Source organism: Copadichromis virginalis, linkage group LG2 (assembly GCF_057382275.1).
Source record: "Copadichromis virginalis isolate Kocher_CV1m ecotype Utaka linkage group LG2, C_Virginalis_male_GT1.1, whole genome shotgun sequence".
In the NCBI taxonomy this organism is placed as follows: Eukaryota; Metazoa; Chordata; class Actinopteri; order Cichliformes; family Cichlidae; genus Copadichromis; species Copadichromis virginalis.
Genome location: NC_140619.1, coordinates 33,347,469 through 33,367,610, shown reverse-complemented (window position 1 = coordinate 33,367,610; position 20,142 = coordinate 33,347,469). Strand labels below are relative to the sequence as shown.

Here is a 20,142-nt window from a genome sequence, read left to right as displayed (position 1 = left end):
GTGCCAAACGGTCCCTTACTCCTCAACACCCCCATCTGTCTTCCTATCATAGTTGTTCCTGTTCATCTCCTTCTCCATCTGTTTCATCCCTCTTCTGTCTTGCAGGCTCTCAGGTGTCTACCTCCACTCTATTTCCTCATATTGCCAAGTATCTGAGGGTTTTTCCTTGTTCTAGTAATTTCTTATTTAAAGTATGTTGCCTTGAAAATATGTTGTATGTAAAATATATGGGAAAAGGTCCTAAAGAGGTAATCAACAAGTAACCATCCAGTCAAAATCTACAGATATTTTAAGTAGACTTTTTGTCTAATTTATATATTATTTATATTATTAGTACTATTTATAATAGTACCTTTCATGATTTATTAATTCTAAGCTTTTCATATCACACACTAGTATAAATGCAGGCTTGCAACCTTATGTCACAAATAGTACAAAGTGAACTGACTACATGAACTAATAATAACAATAATAACTATATGGCTGCCCACTTTATGAAGTGGAACCCAAAATGGGTCACATATGTTTGTGGTGTGTCTCTGTATGTCTGCGAGCAAGAGAGACACTGCAATTTGTTTCTCTAGATTAAAAAAAAACTCCCATCTGACTGTGGCTGATTTTTTTGTTTTTGCTGCACGCTCCAAGCCATTTTATGTACTTCCTTTCCCGCCCTTATGCAGTTTCCTAGAGAATCTTAAAAGAGATTTCAAAAACGCCATTAATTATTAGCATCTCCCTTGTCAGCAAAGTTCAGAGTGAGAGGTGGAGAATAGGCCTACTTCTTGGCAAACATAAAAACACGTCCCTAATTCAAGAATAAAAGTAACTCCCCACATCAGAGGATATTTGAAGCTGTCACTGCTAGACACAGAGGCAAAAAAAAAAAAAAGAAATAGAAGAAAAGTTGCCTTAAAAACAGGCCAGTGAGGAAATGTGTGACAGTATTATCTTAATATAACATCAAATTTTCATATGGAGAGGAAAGCTGCGAAAAACATCAAGCTGTTAGGCATATAGTAGGAGGGAAATGTGTTTTGATCCACGCAAATTGATTCATCTTTTTTGCTTAAGGTGTTTTCTTTTATTAAAGTGATAAAAATTCAGTAAAGAATGAATACAGCTGGCTAAATGCAATTAATCCCCAACATACCCCTTTCACTTTCACTGCAATATTTAGTAATTAATCAAGACTCATTTACGACACAAATATATAAATACAAAGAAATGTAATAAACCCTGCAAAAATGAGTCAAACATTAAAAGAGAGACAGTTTCAGTTGCAACACACTTGATTGCTCAAAGCTGAAACCAGGTAGAATGATTACACTCACTCTGCACATGATTATTAAGATTCTCCCAATAAAGATATCAAAGATGTGCAGAATAACTTCACAGCTGAAAAAAATTTCAAGGACAAAACTGATTCCAATAGAAGAAAGCTACTTTTTGGATATACCATATTTTTATTCTGCTGCCTAAAGTTTAGATGAATGTGAAAATTACATAATTTAAAATGAAAAAATACATCTTTTTGTGCAAAATAGTGTTTTATATGTGTTAAGACATATTGTATCACACATTATGCCATATACAGTGGGGCAAAAAAGTATTTAGTCAGCCACCGATTGTGCAAGTTCCCCCACTTAAAATGATGACAGAGGTCAGTAATTTGCACCAGAGGTACACTTCAACTGTGAGAGACAGAATGTGAGAAAAAAATCCATGAATTCACATGGTAGGATTTGTAAAGAATTTATTTGTAAATTAGGGTGGAAAATAAGTATTTGGTCACCTCAAACAAGGAAAATCTCTGGCTCTCACAGACCTGTAACGTCTTCTGTAAGAAGCTTTTCTGTCCCCCACTCGTTACCTGTATGAATGGCACCTATTTGAACTCATCATCTGTATAAAATACACCTGTCCACAGCCTCAAACAGTCAGACTCCAAACTCCGCCATGGCCAAGACCAAAGAGCTTTCCAAGGACACCAGGAAAAGTATTGTAGACCTGCACCAGACTGGGAAGAGTGAATCTACAATAGGCAAGCAGCTTGGTGTGAAAAAATCAACTGTGGGAGCAATCATCAGAAAATGGAAGACATACAAGACCACTGATAATCTCCCTCGATCTGGGGCTCCACGCAAGATCTCATCCCGTGGGGTCAAAATGATCATGAGAACGGTGAGCAAAGATCCCAGAACCACACGGGGGGACCTGGTGAATGACCTGCAGAGAGCTGGGACCAAAGTAACAAAGGTCACCATCAGTAACACACTACAACGGCAGGGAATCAAATCCCGCAGTGCCAGACGTGTTCCGCTGCTGAAGCCAGTGCATGTCCAGGCCCGTCTGAAGTTTGCCAGAGAGCACATGGATGATACAGCAGAGGATTGGGAGAATGTCATGTGGTCAGATGAAACCAAAGTAGAACTTTTTGGTATAAACTCAACTCGTCGTGTTTGGAGGAAGAAGAATACTGAGTTGCATCCCAAGAACACCATACCTACTGTGAAGCATGGGGGTGGAAACATCATGCTATGGGGCTGTTTTTCTGCCAAGGGGACAGGACGACTGATCCGTGTTAAGGACAGAATGAATGGGGCCATGTATCGTGAGATTTTGAGCCAAAACCTCCTTCCATCAGTGAGAACTTTGAAGATGAAACGAGGCTGGGTCTTCCAACATGACAATGATCCAAAACACACCGCCCGGGCAACAAAGGAGTGGCTCCGTAAGAAGCATTTGAAAGTCCTGGAGTGGCCTAGCCAGTCTCCAGACCTCAACCCCATAGAAAATCTGTGGCAGGAGTTGAAAGTCCGTGTTGCTCGGCGACAGCCCCAAAACATCACTGCTCTCGAGAAGATCTGCATGGAGGAATGGGCCAAAATACCAGCTACTGTGTGTGCAAACCTGGTAAAGACCTATAGTAAACGTTTGACCTCTGTTATTGCCAACAAAGGTTATGTTACAAAGTATTGAGTTGTATTTTTGTTATTGACCAAATACTTATTTTCCACCCTAATTTACGAATAAATTCTTTACAAATCCTACCATGTGGATTCATGGATTTGTTTTTCACATTCTGTCTCTCACAGTTGAAGTGTACCTCTGGTGCAAATTACTGACCTCTGTCATCATTTTAAGTGGGGGAACTTGCACAATCGGTGGCTGACTAAATACTTTTTTGCCCCACTGTAAATAAATAGATTTTGCTTCTCTTCCATTTAAATACATGTATAAATATGACCTTGACATCTCATTGTATTGTTCTGTTAGGATCTTGTAATATTTTAACATCAGTTAACAGCCATATGCTATACTAACATAAGTTAAGTCAGAAACTGTTCTTGACTTATAGCATATGTCAAGTCTGTGTCACTGAACTATGAAGGAAAATGTGAAAAATGTTGCCCATGGTCTCACCTACTAAGAAAAACATAAAGAAAAATATATAGTAACATGACATTTCACCAGCACATGTTCTTCGAAGCCAAAGGAAGTAAGAGCTTAAAGGCAGCTTAAAGGTCAAATTTCTTCTTCCATTTAAGCAATATAATGTCTTATGAAGGAGATACAAAAGCTACCACATTTTTTTATGTGTTGAATAAATTGAAAATATCTTTGAACCACTTAAAAAATGTAATTGCAGCAGTAGGTTGTATGGATACTAACATGTTAAAATGTTTTAAAATACTTAATGACACAAACTGCTATGTTTTAGAAACCTAAACCTAAACCCAAGCTTTACTGTAGACTAGATAATGTAAAACCTTCAAGTGTATAATGGTTTGACTTATTCACACATAAGATGATAAAAGTGTATGTCAAGGTTTGCAAATGGTATAATTTAAATACAAAAATGTAGCATCTCACTGAACACTTTGGAACATAGATTAATTATCAAATCAAAATTTATTTATATAGCACATATTAAAACAACAGTGTTGACCATAGTGCTTCACAGTCAGTAGTAATTATGAAAGACTGATTCATAATTTGAGCCTGACTGATATAATAGTTAGCCATTTTTTTATATTAGATATTTGCTGATGCATCTGCATTGGTGTTTATGAATGCTGATAAATAAAAAATGAAAAACTAACAAAACGATGGGGAAAACACCCTAAAAACATGCTATAAATGTTCATGTTTTTTCCACCACTCGGCAACTTACCTGCTAACAACACGTTTCGAACGCCACAAACACAACAACCAGCTTATTGAAGCACTCGGAGAGAGTGTAAAACAGTAATCCATTATTGTGATAATAAAACTACACATAGCAAATTTTAGCAAAATTTGTTTATGTTTTTTGTGTTTGAAAGACAAAATATTGGTTGCTATGTATTGGATTTTTAAGTCACCAAATTTTGATATTATTCTTAACGTTCCTATATCAGTCGGACTCTATTCATAATGATCGAGCTTTTAAATTATTTGCAAAAAGTTACTAATTTTGCCCCATAGGGATATACAACATAACTTTAATAGAAAACACACATTAAGCACATGGGCTACTCATCTTTTGCCTCTATAGCATCTGAAGTCAGGTACTGTTTCTTTCCTCATTTTTAGTTTTAGTCTTATTATCAAGCATTACTTATGGTCAGCTGGTTGAAGCCTTTGAAAAGCTATATAGCAAAGGAAATGATCAGTGTGTTTACGCGGGGGAATACTGCTCTTAAATGTGAGCACTTTTAGTTAATCGCTTTTCCAAAGTTAATTAATTTAGTCAAATTGATTCCTAGCTCCTGGCGTGGTGTCTGGTACAAAATGCTGCTGTTTTGCTAATTAATTTAAAGTAAAGTCAACATTAAAAATAACCCCCAAAAACATGGTTCAACATGAACAATCAATTCTCTGACATTAGTAGAGAATTGGTTGTCTTGCATAAGACGAGTCAGACGATGAAACAGGAGAAAGAGTCTGCCTGTCTTTATTTAAAAGGTAACAAAATCTAACTAGCAAGCAATGCAGTGGAAGGCTCCCTGATGCTTTAAATAACATAACAGCACAAACTGTTTTAACACAGATGTCTTTTTAAATGTTCAGAGTTCATTTTAATTGGCTGATTGATTAACCAACTGACCGAACATCTCTATTCTGCCAGAGGTTCAAATGTTGCGTTTTTGCTGTCTGCTCTGGTTTTCCACTCTTGGGATTGGACAGCGGTATTTAGTATAAGATACATAAGAGATACATAATAACTCCCAGGGAGCAAATATTAGTCAGCTGCAAAAGCACTAATGCAGTATGACCACTGGGAAAAGAAATGGAAGTTGTCTTTATACATGGCGCCTCACAAGTGAAGCCTTGTGATTCCATGACAAATGTTTCACCATCACACTGCTTCTGTCCCACAGTTAACATGCAAAGTAGCAAGGATCTAATTACAAGGCAGAAATACTATATGCCACGCTCGATTTGAAGGCACAGGCAAGATCCCTTGGGAAGGACAAGAGAAACTAAGGCTCAATATGCTGTCGACATCGCTTAAAAACGCTGTCATTCTGAGGAGATTAGATTCCCTGTCCAGAATAACTACTGGCTTGATGCACTATTAGGAGGATCATTGTGTTCTTACAGTTTATTGTTGCTGTTGTATGTGAATGTTGGGTTATAACCACATTAGCATACACACAAAATAATAAGTAAGCGAATAAATGATTTTTAAGCACCTTTGACTGACCAATCAATGAAAAATGTGTTATAATTGCAATTTATCCAAGCTTTACAAAATAAATGTAACTGTGTTACAACCAAGAATGCCAGGATAGGACCAGAATAATGAGGCAGTCACATAAGTACAAACCTGTCAGTTGGTGATGTAATGTTCATTAAAACAGAGTAAAAAGTGTCTTAGATCTGCTTAGACAGCCTTCTTTTGAAAAAAAGAAAAGAAAAAAAGAAATCAGTTCAAAGTACTTGGGGCAATGTTTGGGAAAAAGAAAATCCAAACCTTTTCTTCTCTCTGCCTGCAGGAGAGAGAAGAACGGGACTATAAAATCTACTGGGATATCAAAGAATATCACAAAGAAAATAGCCTTTAACCAATCCACTTGGGTCTCTTAACTCAAAAGTGAATGCGTTAAGGGTGCGATTATGAAGTCACACAGGCAGTGGTGCTGTGATAAAATTTTTACATAAAGCGTCTAGTTCATTATCTCGACCCATTCAAACACAATCAGCAGCACTATGGTTTCACATCTCAGCACATATGAAAGAGTGACAACACCCAGGACCTATTCATATGTTTCACAGCATTTCTGTGATAACCAAACAGACAAACAAACTGGCAGAATTAAAACGTGTGTGTTTTCAATCTTAGATCACATCCTAAATACAGCCGCAGAATGCCGGGGGTTGTGGTGGAGATGTGTTGGGGAGAATGGGCTGCCGGCCTATTCCCAGGAATCTCAGATTGTGTTGGGTTATGTGAGTTTGCTTTTGTTGGGGTTTTCTAAGGATAGGTTTCCTCTCTCTTCAGCTGAGGAATTTAACCAAAGGATCTGAAAAAGCCATGATGTAACAGTAAGTCTTTATTTTCCGTGTGAAAAACCCAGTGGTCGTGGTGGAAAAGGGCAATGATACTAGAAGCACTAGATCCTCCAGAACCTTTTTTTTTTTTTTTTTTTAAGCAATTAAAAGGGTCTCTGAAAAAACAAACAGACAAACAAACAAAAAAGTGTGACCTTCTAATTTAACACCGCATGCTGGTGTCAAATGATTTCTTCAATCTACAAACCTAAAAATTAACATTCTCATCAACACAGCAGACGAGTAACGGATAATCTAGCTGGAAACTGGCAGCGACGTGCGAAGAACGAAGATGGCCTGCGAGCAGATGATTACAAACTACAAAGGAAAGATTTAGATCATATTTGTAGCCAGGGTGTGTGTATGTGTATCGAATAAATCTGAATAAGACAGAGACGCAAGCAGTAATTGGGAATGACAGACGGGAGGAGAAGACAGAAAGAGAGAAGGAGAGAGAGGAGCGGGAGGAAGTAAAGTGTAAGCGTATGCATGCATGTACATGGAAATCCTTACATTGCACTTTGGCAGCAGAGGTCGGGAAGACAGTGAGAGGTTAGGAGTAATTCATCATAGTGAATTCAGCAAAGCCCTACCCACCCAGATCACCCGCTGCTTTTTATAAGTAAAACAAGTGGCGACAGAGGACGGCCAGAGGTCGCTGTCATCTTCAATGCAAACTACTGCAGCCTGTACACCCAACCGAAATCCATGAATAAAGTATGTGATCATTAATACATGTAGTACTGCTATTGAATAGCAAAGTAAGAGGACGGCTGTGATCAAGAACAATTAAAAACGAATAGCTTTTCATGTGCCTGGAGATGGAGTGTATGTTGACATTTACATATGCGGTATTCACAAATTCACGTTCATTGAAGATGAATAAAAATTAGATGATGCTTTATACAGCGTAGCTAAACTAAAGGTTCATTCCAAGTCATTGCTCTTCACTATCAGCAGAAAATCTCTTTCTGCATAATAGTTTTCTTTAAGGGATTTAAATATGAAGCTAAAAAAAAAGACACTTTACAAAGCTGTTGTGTTTCTTGGGAAGGGATAAACTGCAAGTGTGGAATTAAGAAGAAGAAGTTGAGACATAACCTTTTTATTTCCTAGCACAGCTAAGTGCCTGTGTTAAGAATGACTGGCAGCTGTTTTTTCTCCTTTGGTTAAACACAATTTGGATAGATTAAGATTACCGCAAGCGGCTTGCTGCTGAGCATCACAACATCAACATCTCTGCCACTGTGTTGGATTACTTAGTTATGCGTAACTTCACCTTCCTGCTCTAAATGCAGTACGTGTCACCTCGGTCATGCAATCTTCCTCTACTAAAAACACTCAAGGGGGAGTTGGTTGATAACATTGAGGAGCATGATCGAGTCATTTAGCTGGCTCTGTGCATGAACAGTAATACTGAACGATAATAATCAAGATGATAAGAATCACAGTCTGATTGAATTTCACATACTGGCATATGTTGAAATTTTACTATATGTGTTCTAAATACATTAAAAACAGCCAGAATCTGTAGAGGAAGTGAAGTGTTAAACAAACCTAAAAATCATATAAAACTGAAAATATCAAAGAATTTGAAGACATAAAAAGTATTGGATATAAAAAAAAGATCTAGTAAGGCCCAGGTAAACTTTATCTACACACAACATGCATGCATGTCCAACTTGCATCCACTGTTCACCTTTTCTTTATGTGGCGCTTCCAACAGAACATTGCTTACTAATAATCAAAAACGGATTTTCTTGCTACTGAAAAATCGGTAGACTAAAGGTTTATAACAGAGGAGTGTATGAACACTTTGCACAGACCGGTTCACCTGCATTCACAGCAAGATGAGCAAGCCCAAGAGAAACGCCAGAAGATGAGTATATAGAGCTTTTGTTCACTGAGAGACAGAAACACAACCTCACAGAGGGCCGTGCCATAAATGGAGCTGCATAGCAGTGGTCTCAGAGGATAAACAGTGGTCTCCAAACCATCTCCTGGGAAGTAAACACATCCAAACCCTTACGACATACAAGACCGGAAGATGGGAACCACTTTGTATTTATGGCTGATCCCAGGTCTGAGATAAAGGAAAGCAGCAGAGGAGCGCGTGCAGACGTGTAGTGTTATTTAACTATCAAAGCACATCAGCAATGCTTGCTCGAGCGTGCATACGGCTGAGTTGCGGTTCCTCTCTAAGGCCATGTAAGCACATGACAAAACGTCAGATTAACTTTATAAATGGATGATAAATTCATCTGTCTTCCACCCTCATCTCCATATCTGCCTGTCTGACCATCTTTATCAGGCACTATATGGCCCCCTCACATCACTGTTCTCGCTACAGTTCAATTATCTCCCTATAAGATGGTCTCCTTGTCACTTAATCTCTGGTGTGACAGTGAGACAGACATGACATCAAAATCAGCAACCAGCTCTATCAAAGGGTATCGAAAGGTTGAGTTTAAATAAAGAGGAAAAAACAGTAAGTTCAACAGAGCAGGGGGGGACCAAAGGAAGAATGTTAAAGTTCAGTTCAGTTCTACTTTTTAGAAATGGCCACTTTTTAAACAGACTGTTCGTGTGAATGAAGGAGAAAAAAAAACGCCACAGATCCTAGTTTTACTTCCTTTTTATTAGTTAATTTTTACCATTTAAGATGGGACCGCTAAACTTTGGCTGCCTTTTCATCTTAATACAGAAACTAAAGAAAAAACGATTGAATCCTGTGTTGTTTGAAGGCAGTCATCAGCTACCAACAGCTTTTACGGCAGAATGTTTTCTTGCATGCAAGGTTACTCGAGGCATGAGTGGATGCCCTGAATTAATCAATGAGGCTTTAAATGTCAATATGAAACCTTTGACCATTCAGTGATTCATTATTGGGTCTTACGCATGAATGAAGTTTTAGCGATGACTGAAATTCAATTATGCTTTTTGCAGATATTCTGTTTCCTCACATGAAAAATAAAAAGTGTCATTCCAGTGCATTTAGGCCGCGCTACATCTACGTGCAGTATGCCTACTCTGGAGCTTCACTCTGAAATCGGAAAAGCAGCACTATGTTCTTCTGAATGCACAACACATACGATGACTGCTTTGAACTTTCCTTCCCACTTAACATTTAGAGTGAAATACTGAAAAGGGAAAACATTCCTGACATCACAAGAACCACTGTCAGGCCATGCTGGCACAACATGGGTTAAAAGACCTTATACAAATGTATTTAGTCCATTCAGCTTGACTGCATATTGTGACTGTCATCAGTGCAAAAAGTGGGGAAAAATCAATTTGCCGCTTCATGATCCAGTTTTGTCTGCCCAATAAATTTTTAGTTTGTATACTCCGAGAATATCCTTAGATATGAAGTATTACAAAGGCTTTTACCAGATCACACTTCACGTTAATGCGTTTTTATATGGAGGCAATAACATACTGGCTACAGTACATAATGACTAGAGTGTGAAAGCCATAGATACTGGATAGCCAACCATGTGCCAGAGCTTTTGCTGTCCCCATTTGGAGGAGGCAGGAGGGAGAATGTGTGTGTGTATGTGTGTGACTGTGTGGGTGTTTGAGGATAAATGCATGCACATGTGCATGAAGGGCACGGAGAAGGCAGCAGTCTCCCGAAAGAACACTTTGTTTGGAAAGAGCCTCCCATGACCTGGCTTGATCTCGTCCCTCATTTCTTGGGTGGGGGTTGCGCACGCCCATGTGTGTTTGTGTGTGAATGCTCAGTGCTGGGGATTTACAGATCTTTGAAATGGCTGTGCCCCTGAGGATAGGACTGCGCTCCCACCAGTGGCTCACAGTGTTAATCTGACTGACAGCTTGGTCCAGCTTTCAGCCAACAAAACAGCCCACTGGCAAGGTCCAAATACCTGACTGCTGAGGAATGTGATCTGCCATGAGATGACAGAGGAGAAGCTACTCACCCCTCTGTGTGCCTAAGCAAATGCTCAACCGCCTGTATCTCTCTCCCTTTCTACCACTTTTTCTGTCTGCTTGTTTGTCAGCACTACACTGCTAGACCTACACATCCTCGGACTCAGCTGGATATGACAGTTTGACAGGCTGTCACAGTTCTAAAACAGAAAGGCAGTGGGATGACACTGTCACGGTACCCTTCGGCAAGCATTTAGAAAAAACCAAACGTCTTTCAACTTTTGAACCTTCCAAGATTCATTTTTCAAATACGCATTCTTTGATATTTTTTGGTTTAAAGAACTAGTCATCAAAACCAGTATTTTAAAGGAAAGCACTTTATGACTTCACTTAAGGCTTGATCTGTTTGGACACTGGCGATAAGGCTTCTGTTACCACACATATTCACCAATAAGGCAAAGCTACAAAAAAACTCTGCCACGTCAGTTAAAAACACCCCCACAAGCCATCTGTCTTGTTTCTTTTCTCCTTCAGGGGCAAACTGAGAGCTTATTTAGCTAAGATGCCCACTCATCAATCAGCGAGGCTTTTCCATAAGCCATCCAGCACAGCTTGAACTGGAGGACCCTCATAATTGAATATTAAACCCCCGATGAGTAGCAAGGCAAACTGCGATGTTGACTGGAGGCTGTAGTGTTCTGTTGCCGTTGTGTTGGCAGAGATACCTGTGGTGCTGTTCAGTGTAGCGTCAGTTGCATCCTGCCTACCCGAGGTTATTCTGTCACACTGTCACAATTTCCATCTTTTGGATAAGAAAAGTGTCTACAGACAAACATCCAAACTCGCACAGGGGACCACAGATGCAAGCAGGCATGAATCTATTTGGCACGCAAATATGTAAACACAGCTGGCTTTTACTCAATAGGCAGCACTTGTAAGAAGGCTGGAGAAATTGCCTATTGTTCAGTTAAGACAAGAAGTAAACGTGGCTTTGACTGTTTTTATTTTGGTCTGTATTTACCGCAGCATGCTGAAGGAATCTCTACGCAGCTCAAACAGAAGATCAGGGAGCAGCCCACGATTCTGCACTACAAATATAATTGTATTTCTATTAGACCTGAAAGCAAAATAATATTGTGAGATAAGGAGTGAAATTGCAGGGAAATTGCATTTTTCTGGTGTCTTGCCAATATAATCTGATGTATGAAATGGAGGAATGTCACGAAGGAAGGTACTCTTGAAAAGATCAAAATCTGCTTTGCCTGTTATTATAAATTTGGATGTTTTTCCAAAAGGAAAATCCTGTCAGCAATGGAGAGAGAAGCAGAAACCTTAGATTTTAGGTCTGTGTCCTGAAGTGTTAGATCAATGAAAACCAAGGTGTCTGGAGCGCTCCCACAAACATTTTACAGCACATTATCCATGTAGGTTTTCCAATTTATCTATAAGAATCGAGTTTACGTCTACAGATAATGGCATTAATTGTAGCGATATTACATTAACATCCTGAGAGTATAACCAGCCAATTAATTCATTTCTTTAGAGGCAATATACATGTTGGCTACTACAACACGCACAATTTGCCACAAAAATACACATTAATGAGCCACCTCTTCACAAGAAAGCCTTTTTTCCATGGGAAGCTAGAGCCGCAATCCTCAAACGACCCTCCTGCTCTTAAGACAGACCCTGTGATAGCCAAGTGGACTCTTAAAGATATGGATTATTCAGACCCATTCAGGCACCAGTGTGTTGACAGACAGACCTCAGTAAAAACATCCCCATGCTATATATCCTTTCTGCCTCATTGCTCTATGGGGATAAGCTGACTTACATGTACAGAGAACCTCCCTATGCAAACAATGATTGTGAACAGTGACATTCAAGGACTGCAGCTGCTGCTGCAGACAAACGCACAAAACTGGGATTCACCTATTTGCTATTTTCATTTGATTTTTCCCAAGCATCAAAGTTTAATAGAGTAAATCTCAGAGATACTGCAATATGCAAGCTTACAAATTTTAGTCAAGACTTCAGTAATTATGGTATATGTGGGCTAATTACATCTCTTACATTTTAAAATTGCACCATGGCACGCCATCGGGATTAGTGAGATTAATAATGCTTTCATAATTGCACCTTTATATTATTGCTTCAGGTCAGGTAACATATTTTAAACACCGATGAAGCACAGCACAAAAGAATGTAGACTTGTTTTCATTTATTTGGTTACAAAAATGTGGGGAAAAACATCTTCATATTCATTTTATATAAAGTATTATCACAGATTCTTAAAAAAAAAAAAAAAAGCATATTTGACAAGTCAGCTTTTGATTTTCTGGCTAGTTCACAATTAGCTACTGGCTGCCAGCAGTAACAAACAGGTACACTACTGTACAGTTGGTATTTACATCTATTCTTGAAAATCGTGCAGCTGCAACCTCGACAACAAACGCCAACCCTCTTTCACAGTTATAATCATCCCAGCACGTAGAAGCTGACTCCCTGTCTCTTTTACAGAAAAAAAAAGCACTGCTATTGTCATCAGTATAATGTCTTAATAATTATCATCTGAGGGTGCAACTCGAGACTCGACTAAGACAAGGGGAGAGAAGCGCAGCGTGGATAGACTAGGAGAGCAAGCAGCACCCCGTGGATGCATGATGAATGAGGGTGTCAGTTGTGTTCACCCAACTAGCAGTGCAGTCTCTGAAACTGTCAGTCCCCATGCACTGAGACCTGTCTCATTAACCACAGTGATCATGCATTAACAAGACAGGCAGTAAGAGAGCAGGGAAATAAATCATTTTTATAAGATGAACCACCATTTTTAAAAAGAAAAAAAAATTGTAATAGACATTAAATTTGTTTCACTGGTGATCAGCGTGACAAGATATGGCACATTAAAGCTCATCATATGGGTTTGTTTTGGTTGTGCACTAGGATTAGAATGGAAACATTTGCATTGCTGGTAATTACTCCAAGTAGATTTTGATGAAGTATTTGTTATACAATTATGTGAATAATGATGAAGCACTAGGTAACTGTCTCTAACAGTGGGTTCCATTTTCTTACTCCCCACTGTTTTTGGTGTGCTGCATTATTGATAAGGGGCTGACATTTTACACTTTTCTTAAGGCAAAGCCAGAGTCCCTCTACAGTCACCTGCAGCACTGTCTCCACAATAACCAGGCTGACAGTCTAATATCACAACAGGGACTCTGCAGGATTCATATTACATTTATTAGCAGGTTTGTGGTGACAGCATTGGTTTGTGCCTTCTGCTGGACTAGTTTGGCATTTTTATTTAATAACATGAAATTTTCATCACATAAAATCAAAACACATTCAAGACTTGACAACTGGTGTTCCTGCGATTGTTCAGAAAATCAACTTTATATGTATTCCTAAAAAAAATCTCCTTTTAATCTTTCTGGGGGGAAAATGAGAAACTGCCTCTCTTAATGCTGCTTGGAAGCAGCAGGGCGTGGCTAGGAGTCAGCTCAGGTTAGTCCCCGTTTTCCTACATCAGTCATCCTTAAACTTAAAACCACCTGCCCAGTGTGGTGCAAGTCCACCTTGTGCTGTTAAAACAGCTGCAACTGATTGAGACATGGGCATGTGTGAAAAAGCACCAGGACATTAGAAGTGGATCATTTGCCTCCTGCTGGTTTAAGAGTGGAGTCTCAGAGAAGCAGGCTTGTTCTGGGCATCCTGTAAATGCTTTATTGTACTGGGATCTGGCAGTTTGGAGGCCGGGTCAAAACCTTGGGCTCTCTGTCGCATTCCTAGAATCGTTCTTGAACTGTTTTTTGTGGTGTGGTGGGGTGCAAGTGTTCCAATGGGGGAGGCTGTTGCCATCTGGGAGCGCCATTGTCATGAAACATGCCTTGTTTTTCAACGTTTAGGTGGGTACATATCAAAAATAACATCCAATCCACATAAATGCCAGAAACCAAGATTTCCCAGGAGAGCACAGCATTGTAGTTGGACGATGAGTGTCATAGGCTTCAGCTGTAGTAGTGGTTTTAATGTTGTGTTGTAGTATACAATGGCTAAACTGATGAGAGCATAAAGGCTAAAGCATGTTCACCAGTCTTTAATATAATCCACTCCAAAACTCCAAGAGTTCATTCAGAATATTCAACAGCGACATTGTCAACAGGGGTGCAGAAATTTTAGCACTCTTAAAAACTTTTGAGAATAAATTTGCAGGCCACTGTGAACATTAAACACTTGCATTAAGTCCCTGACATAATATTTGCCCACCACAGACGTACAAGAGCGCATTTGTTTTTGTTTTCTCTCACCGTCTTTTTCGAAGCAGAAGATTAGGCACACATTCACACACGTCTTCATGATGCAGGTTTCTGTACACAGATAAGAGCTAGTCATACACTTACTGTATCATTTGACATGGATCATTACACTGTTGCAACCCTGGAACCCACAATACTGCACAGCGTGCGCCTTCCACAAACTAACTCATGCTCCTAGCCAGTGTGTGCACTCTCGTGCATGTTACTCTCGCTATTCCGCCAAAACAACACACATAAAGGAAACACAGCCTACCTCGGCTCGCAGTGACAGCTCCGTACGTCGACTCGCTGCAGGAGATGGCAACAATGTGATGCTCGCAGTAAAGATCGCGGTTCGTAAGCGCAGAAGTTTTGACAAGTCAGTGAGTCACGAAGCACACAAAGAGTGCCAGTCCCTTACTGATCTGTGTAAAGCAAGCCAGTGTACAGGGTGTATGACAACGCCCCGAAACAAAAGTGATCCGGTTGATCCTCCGGTGGATCATTACGATTATTATTAAGGATGTTTCTCTCCAAATTGGCTACGCGCACCGGTGCGCTGCGTTTACCTCCCAAAGTGATCCCCAAAGCAAACGTCCCCTAAGGACACGTGATCAACATACGGGGGACGGGAATAGCTCTCAATTCCCCACACAGTAGCAGCTGGGATCGGTTACACCGCTGCTTTAGAGCCCGTTCAAAAAACCCGAGCTGTGCGCACCCATACTCCTCCTCCTACCATTTTCCCATCCCCTGTGACCTCACGGTGTCGCTGTCATTTGGCTTCACCTTAGCAATTTGGATCGATTAATATAATACACCTGTCGCCTTGGCCCGCTGATTATAAAGACATAAAATTTTACTTATAATTATATGGAAGTTTCCTTTCAGATGTTAACTCACGAATGACTGTAGATAAATTATATTTATTTAGATGACAATATTTCAATGTTGTTTAATAAAAATGAACAACTTAGAATCCTATATGTAGGCTGTACCATTAATCAATGTAAAAATAATACTAATAATAACAATTTTGTCAGGATAACCCTTTTGGGTTATTCCACAATCCAGATTGTTTTCCTTCTTTTCTCACAGGCATATAAATAATTTGTAATCTAAGCCAGTAATGATGTCACTACTCCCAGGCACCAATCACAGTTTAACAGCTGTTACGACCAAGTGTAAGAGATGCTAGACTCATCATTAGCGTTAATTGGTTTGAGAGCCGGTGATAACAGCCATATTTTACATTTCCACATTATTTTTATACCACACCATTCATCGATCGCTGATGTCTTATGTATTGGGGCACTGCCATCCTAGTGGGCGCCACTGCCATCATTTGTCCTGATTTATATGCATATTTTTTTTCAATCTTAGGGGTCACGTGGACCCAGCAAATGCTTTACAACACACCAGAGCCAACGATTCCTCTCGCTGTAAAGGTCGAGGCGTTATTCGTTTGTCACCAGTGTGTAGATTGTATGTTTTTTTGTTCTGAAGTCTATTTTTTGTTTAATTTAAATAAAATGTTTCATTTATAAGTCTCATTCTTTAACAACACTGATTTTCAGAAGTTTTTATTGCAAATGAATTCTCAGCTTTTTGTCCTTAAACTGTAATAACTATAAGAATTATTGAATTTTCATAGTTGTAGCCTTAAGATTTTTTTTAGCTGAATAAACATTTAGAAAGCTAGAAAATGTGCCAGCGTTAAAATGTGTACATTATGAGCCTGAAGTTGAAAGGAGCTTCCAATTCTGTAGGTGAGCTAATGTGGGCGTTCTGAAGAGAACCAAGGTTTTATTTTGCTGAATTACTGCCTTCAAACAGCTCTTAAATGCAAATGGGATACAGACTGAATGGTGGAAGAACTGCACTGCCGTACAAGTTGCCATGTTAATTAGTTCCTCTGTGAAAAGCTCAGTATTCAATAGAGACAAGAAGGACAACTGATAGGTAGTCTTTGTTTCTCTGTACCTTTCACCCACAAAACGCAAAACTGGCACTGGCCCTCAGCCTGCTGGAGTACATGTGCTGTGTGCTTGTAAGACAGGTTTTAAAAGCAAAGGGGTGCACAGGACCCCTCACACCTTACACATATGCTTATGGATTAAGTTAATAAACTGTAACTCCAGGGCTCATTGGACTGAATATCAAAGCTTGCAGGTGGATATTTGAGCTGGCATGCAGGGCCTGTAAGACTGTTTGTTCTCTTGTGAACATGCTATTACTGTACAGACAGATTCCAGCTGAAAGTATGAGATGTATTAGTACACTGTGATAGACTTTAACATAGCTGTTGCACACATTTAAAACAGATTTAATTTTTCAAGAAATAAAATTTTTATTGCCTTTCAGTGTCACCCAGTCTGCAAAGTGACATTTTCCACATGAGTAAACCTGTCAAAGAAGTATGTTTATCAGTTTAACCTTCTCGAAATGAGGAATAGCTCATTTCAAAGTGAAATGTGGCAGACTTTCACATTTCACTTTGGTCTTTTATGATGAATGTTATCTGGCTCAAACAAATAAGTTTGCTATTTTCCTGTTCTAACATCCCACAGCCCCAAACACAGTCTTATTAGAACTTAGACTTTACACTGCAGTATTTGGCTCATTTTGTATTGTCACTAAAGGCAGGATTTAGAAGTGAAGAATGTCTGTCAATTTCTTCTCTTGCAAGGACTCATCTACTGTGTTAACAGCTTCATCCTACATAAAAAGCAAACTTACAATGACCCAAATCCTCCATTGATATGTTCAAAGCCACCATTTCTTTTGTGATACTAACAATGGGTGCACTGGAACTTATAAACCTACACCTGTGAGCACACAAAACAGATTTTAAAAGCCACCTTGTGGGGTTTGTGGTCATGGTTAGTATTGTTAGTATTATCTTTTTATAAGTGGACATCGTTTTTGTCTGAAATGTGCATGAAGATCAGCGGCAGACTGTGTGACACTACCATCACTGGTCAGAGGAACACAGAACCAATTCTGCAAAGTTAAAAAAAGAAAAACACTGAATGCAGACATCATCTTTGTTTAATGTCCGCGGATAAAATACACATGGCACATTTAGGCAGGGAAGCTTTGCTAAGTATGTCTGCGTGTAAGTACAGTATGTGAGAAAAGACCAACCAGTGCATTGTTTATGGAGAGCAGTACTAGGAATGCGAAAAAGCTCAGCTGAAGTAAAAAAAAAACTAAACTAAATGAAGCTTATTTTTCTTCCATCCATCCATCCATCCATCCATCCATCCATCCATACATACATACATACATACATTTATCCATCCATCCATTTTCATTCACTGTTGTTATATTTCCAGGTTTAGTATTTACTGTTTCTGTTCTGTTTCACTTACTGCTTGCTGTGCTTTTGTTTATGTTTGTTAAACTTTTTTGGGTATGTTTTCAATATAATTTCTTAAAACCCAAGCAAATAACAAGGTCAACAACTTAGCTTTAGCAATAAGAGCTACATTAACTGAAATGGTCTGCTTTTATTTGATGAACACTGACATTTTCTTGATCATTTGCCACAGGAGTTAGAAAGAAATAATAAAATATACAACAAAAAAGGTAGAGAGATTCATTGGTGAATCTGGGCCTTCGTTAGAGCTTCACGGTTTGAAATGAAAAAGAAAAATTCTGTCAATACAACATCAGACCTCAGCAATTCTAAACTGTGGACGTCAATAAAAGTATTTAATAACACACTCAGCTGAAGAATTTTGCATTATCTCTAAAAAAATCTCCTCCCTTACAAAGAGATTAACCCAAAACATATTGTTAATCATTACAGGGATTATGAATAGTTAACTGAAAATGGGATAACTGAGGCTGGGGAAAAGTAATAATTAATGAGGCTGGGTACAGATGGGACAGTTTGGGATACTTAATTATGGTTTGGCACTAAAAAATGACCCACTTTTCAATTTTTCTGGTCATGAGTTTTCTACACATGAGTTTAAAGGTATAGCAAGTAAGATTTCCATGTTTAAATGTTCCATAAAAATAGACAACGTTACCATTAAAATTTGAAACCCTTCTGACATCACGTCAAAGGCATCTGTGTGTTGTGTTGCAGGGATATCTATTGACGTGAGCATACTAACAGGATAACCTTGGCTCTGTCCTGTCTTGTTATACCGTCATATCTCAAGAGGTGATAGTGAGTCATTGCAGGTGTCTAGTTTGCATTGTGTCAAATGTGAGAGGAGTAAGTAGTGCCTTGCAAGTAAAGATGGTGCTTTAGTACAAGTGTCATACAGACAATCAAGGGTTAGATGTATTTAATCTGCCATCAGGGGACACTGCTACAGAACAGGGATCATTCAACATCCACCCTGCATGGTGATCTATTAAGAGGATACATATTCACTAATCATGTAGAAGCCTATAGACCTGTGAGTACCAGATATAAAGGTTTCTATGTTGTATATTCATATTTTTATGTATTGTATCTTTAAAATCAACCATAAGAAATCAAATCATATGAAAGTCTCTACTCAAAGTCAGCTTTTGTTAGTTACAAACTAACAAAGAGGATTACAAAAAAAATAATTATGTTTCTATGATTTTTTTTTTAAATGTGGGAAGTTGTAATTAATAGCTTGAAGTTTTTTTAAATACTAGCTGAAAATAAAACAAAATGAACTACATTATTTATAATTTCTAATCAGTATTGCATGCCCCGAGAAGAAAGTAACAAGAACTTCCAAGGACTGCATAATGCTTATACATTATGTAACTATGCCAGTGACTAAATCTTTGCTCTGCAGTAGTGCATGTAGTTAAAGTTTAAAAAACATTTCTTTCGTTGAGGAGCTCTGAGGATTTGGCTGTTTTGGTGTGTGACTGTGTGGGATTTTAAGGATCCATATAAATGTAAGTAGCTGCCAGCTGCTGTCTTTCAGCTCACTGACCCCTTGGTTCTCTCACACTGCGGCGCAGCCACAAATAAAATCCTGCAATCATAGAGGATTATGAGGGTCTAAACAGCAAGATGTCAGCTTGCAGCTGGTTGCAGGCGGAGCTTTCACTCTGCTAGGTCTGCTTGAGCCGTAATGATGTCTCAGCTGTGCTACTCTGTAGATTCGCAGAAGAAAAATGAAAAAAAAAATGAAAATGACAAATGCTTTGGTCATCAGTGCATCTCTAACTGTTTGATAAAAATCTGATAAAATGTGTATAAATACATTATTCAAATAAGAAATTCACCATGCTTAAAAATTAATGAAAAATAATACATATTTACATACCGTATAAGGTATTATAGTCATGTGATAACACTTGAAATAACTGTGCTTGGATATGCAGTGGAAAACCAGAGATTATGAAAAAAGAAACCATGGATAAAGTTTCAAAGAATGTCTTTGTTTATGGTTAAAAAACCCTTTAAAGA

The 20,142-nt window shown here is 38.8% G+C and overlaps 1 protein-coding gene across 3 annotated transcripts in view; it reads right to left on the bottom strand.

Moving 5' to 3' along the window:
- The window catches only part of mid2 (midline 2), a 163,719-nt gene extending 148,253 nt beyond the window's left edge, over positions 1-15,466 (bottom strand). For 2 of the 3 annotated variants that reach the window (XM_085430977.1, XM_085430961.1), the window contains exon 1: positions 15,001-15,466. The gene's annotated coding sequence lies outside the window, so the exon portion shown is untranslated. Of the gene's footprint in view, positions 1-14,738; positions 14,799-15,000 lie in introns of all 3 variants that reach the window. The other variant, XM_085430969.1, reaches the window with a different exon arrangement.
- Positions 15,467-20,142: the final 4,676 nt, after the last annotated feature.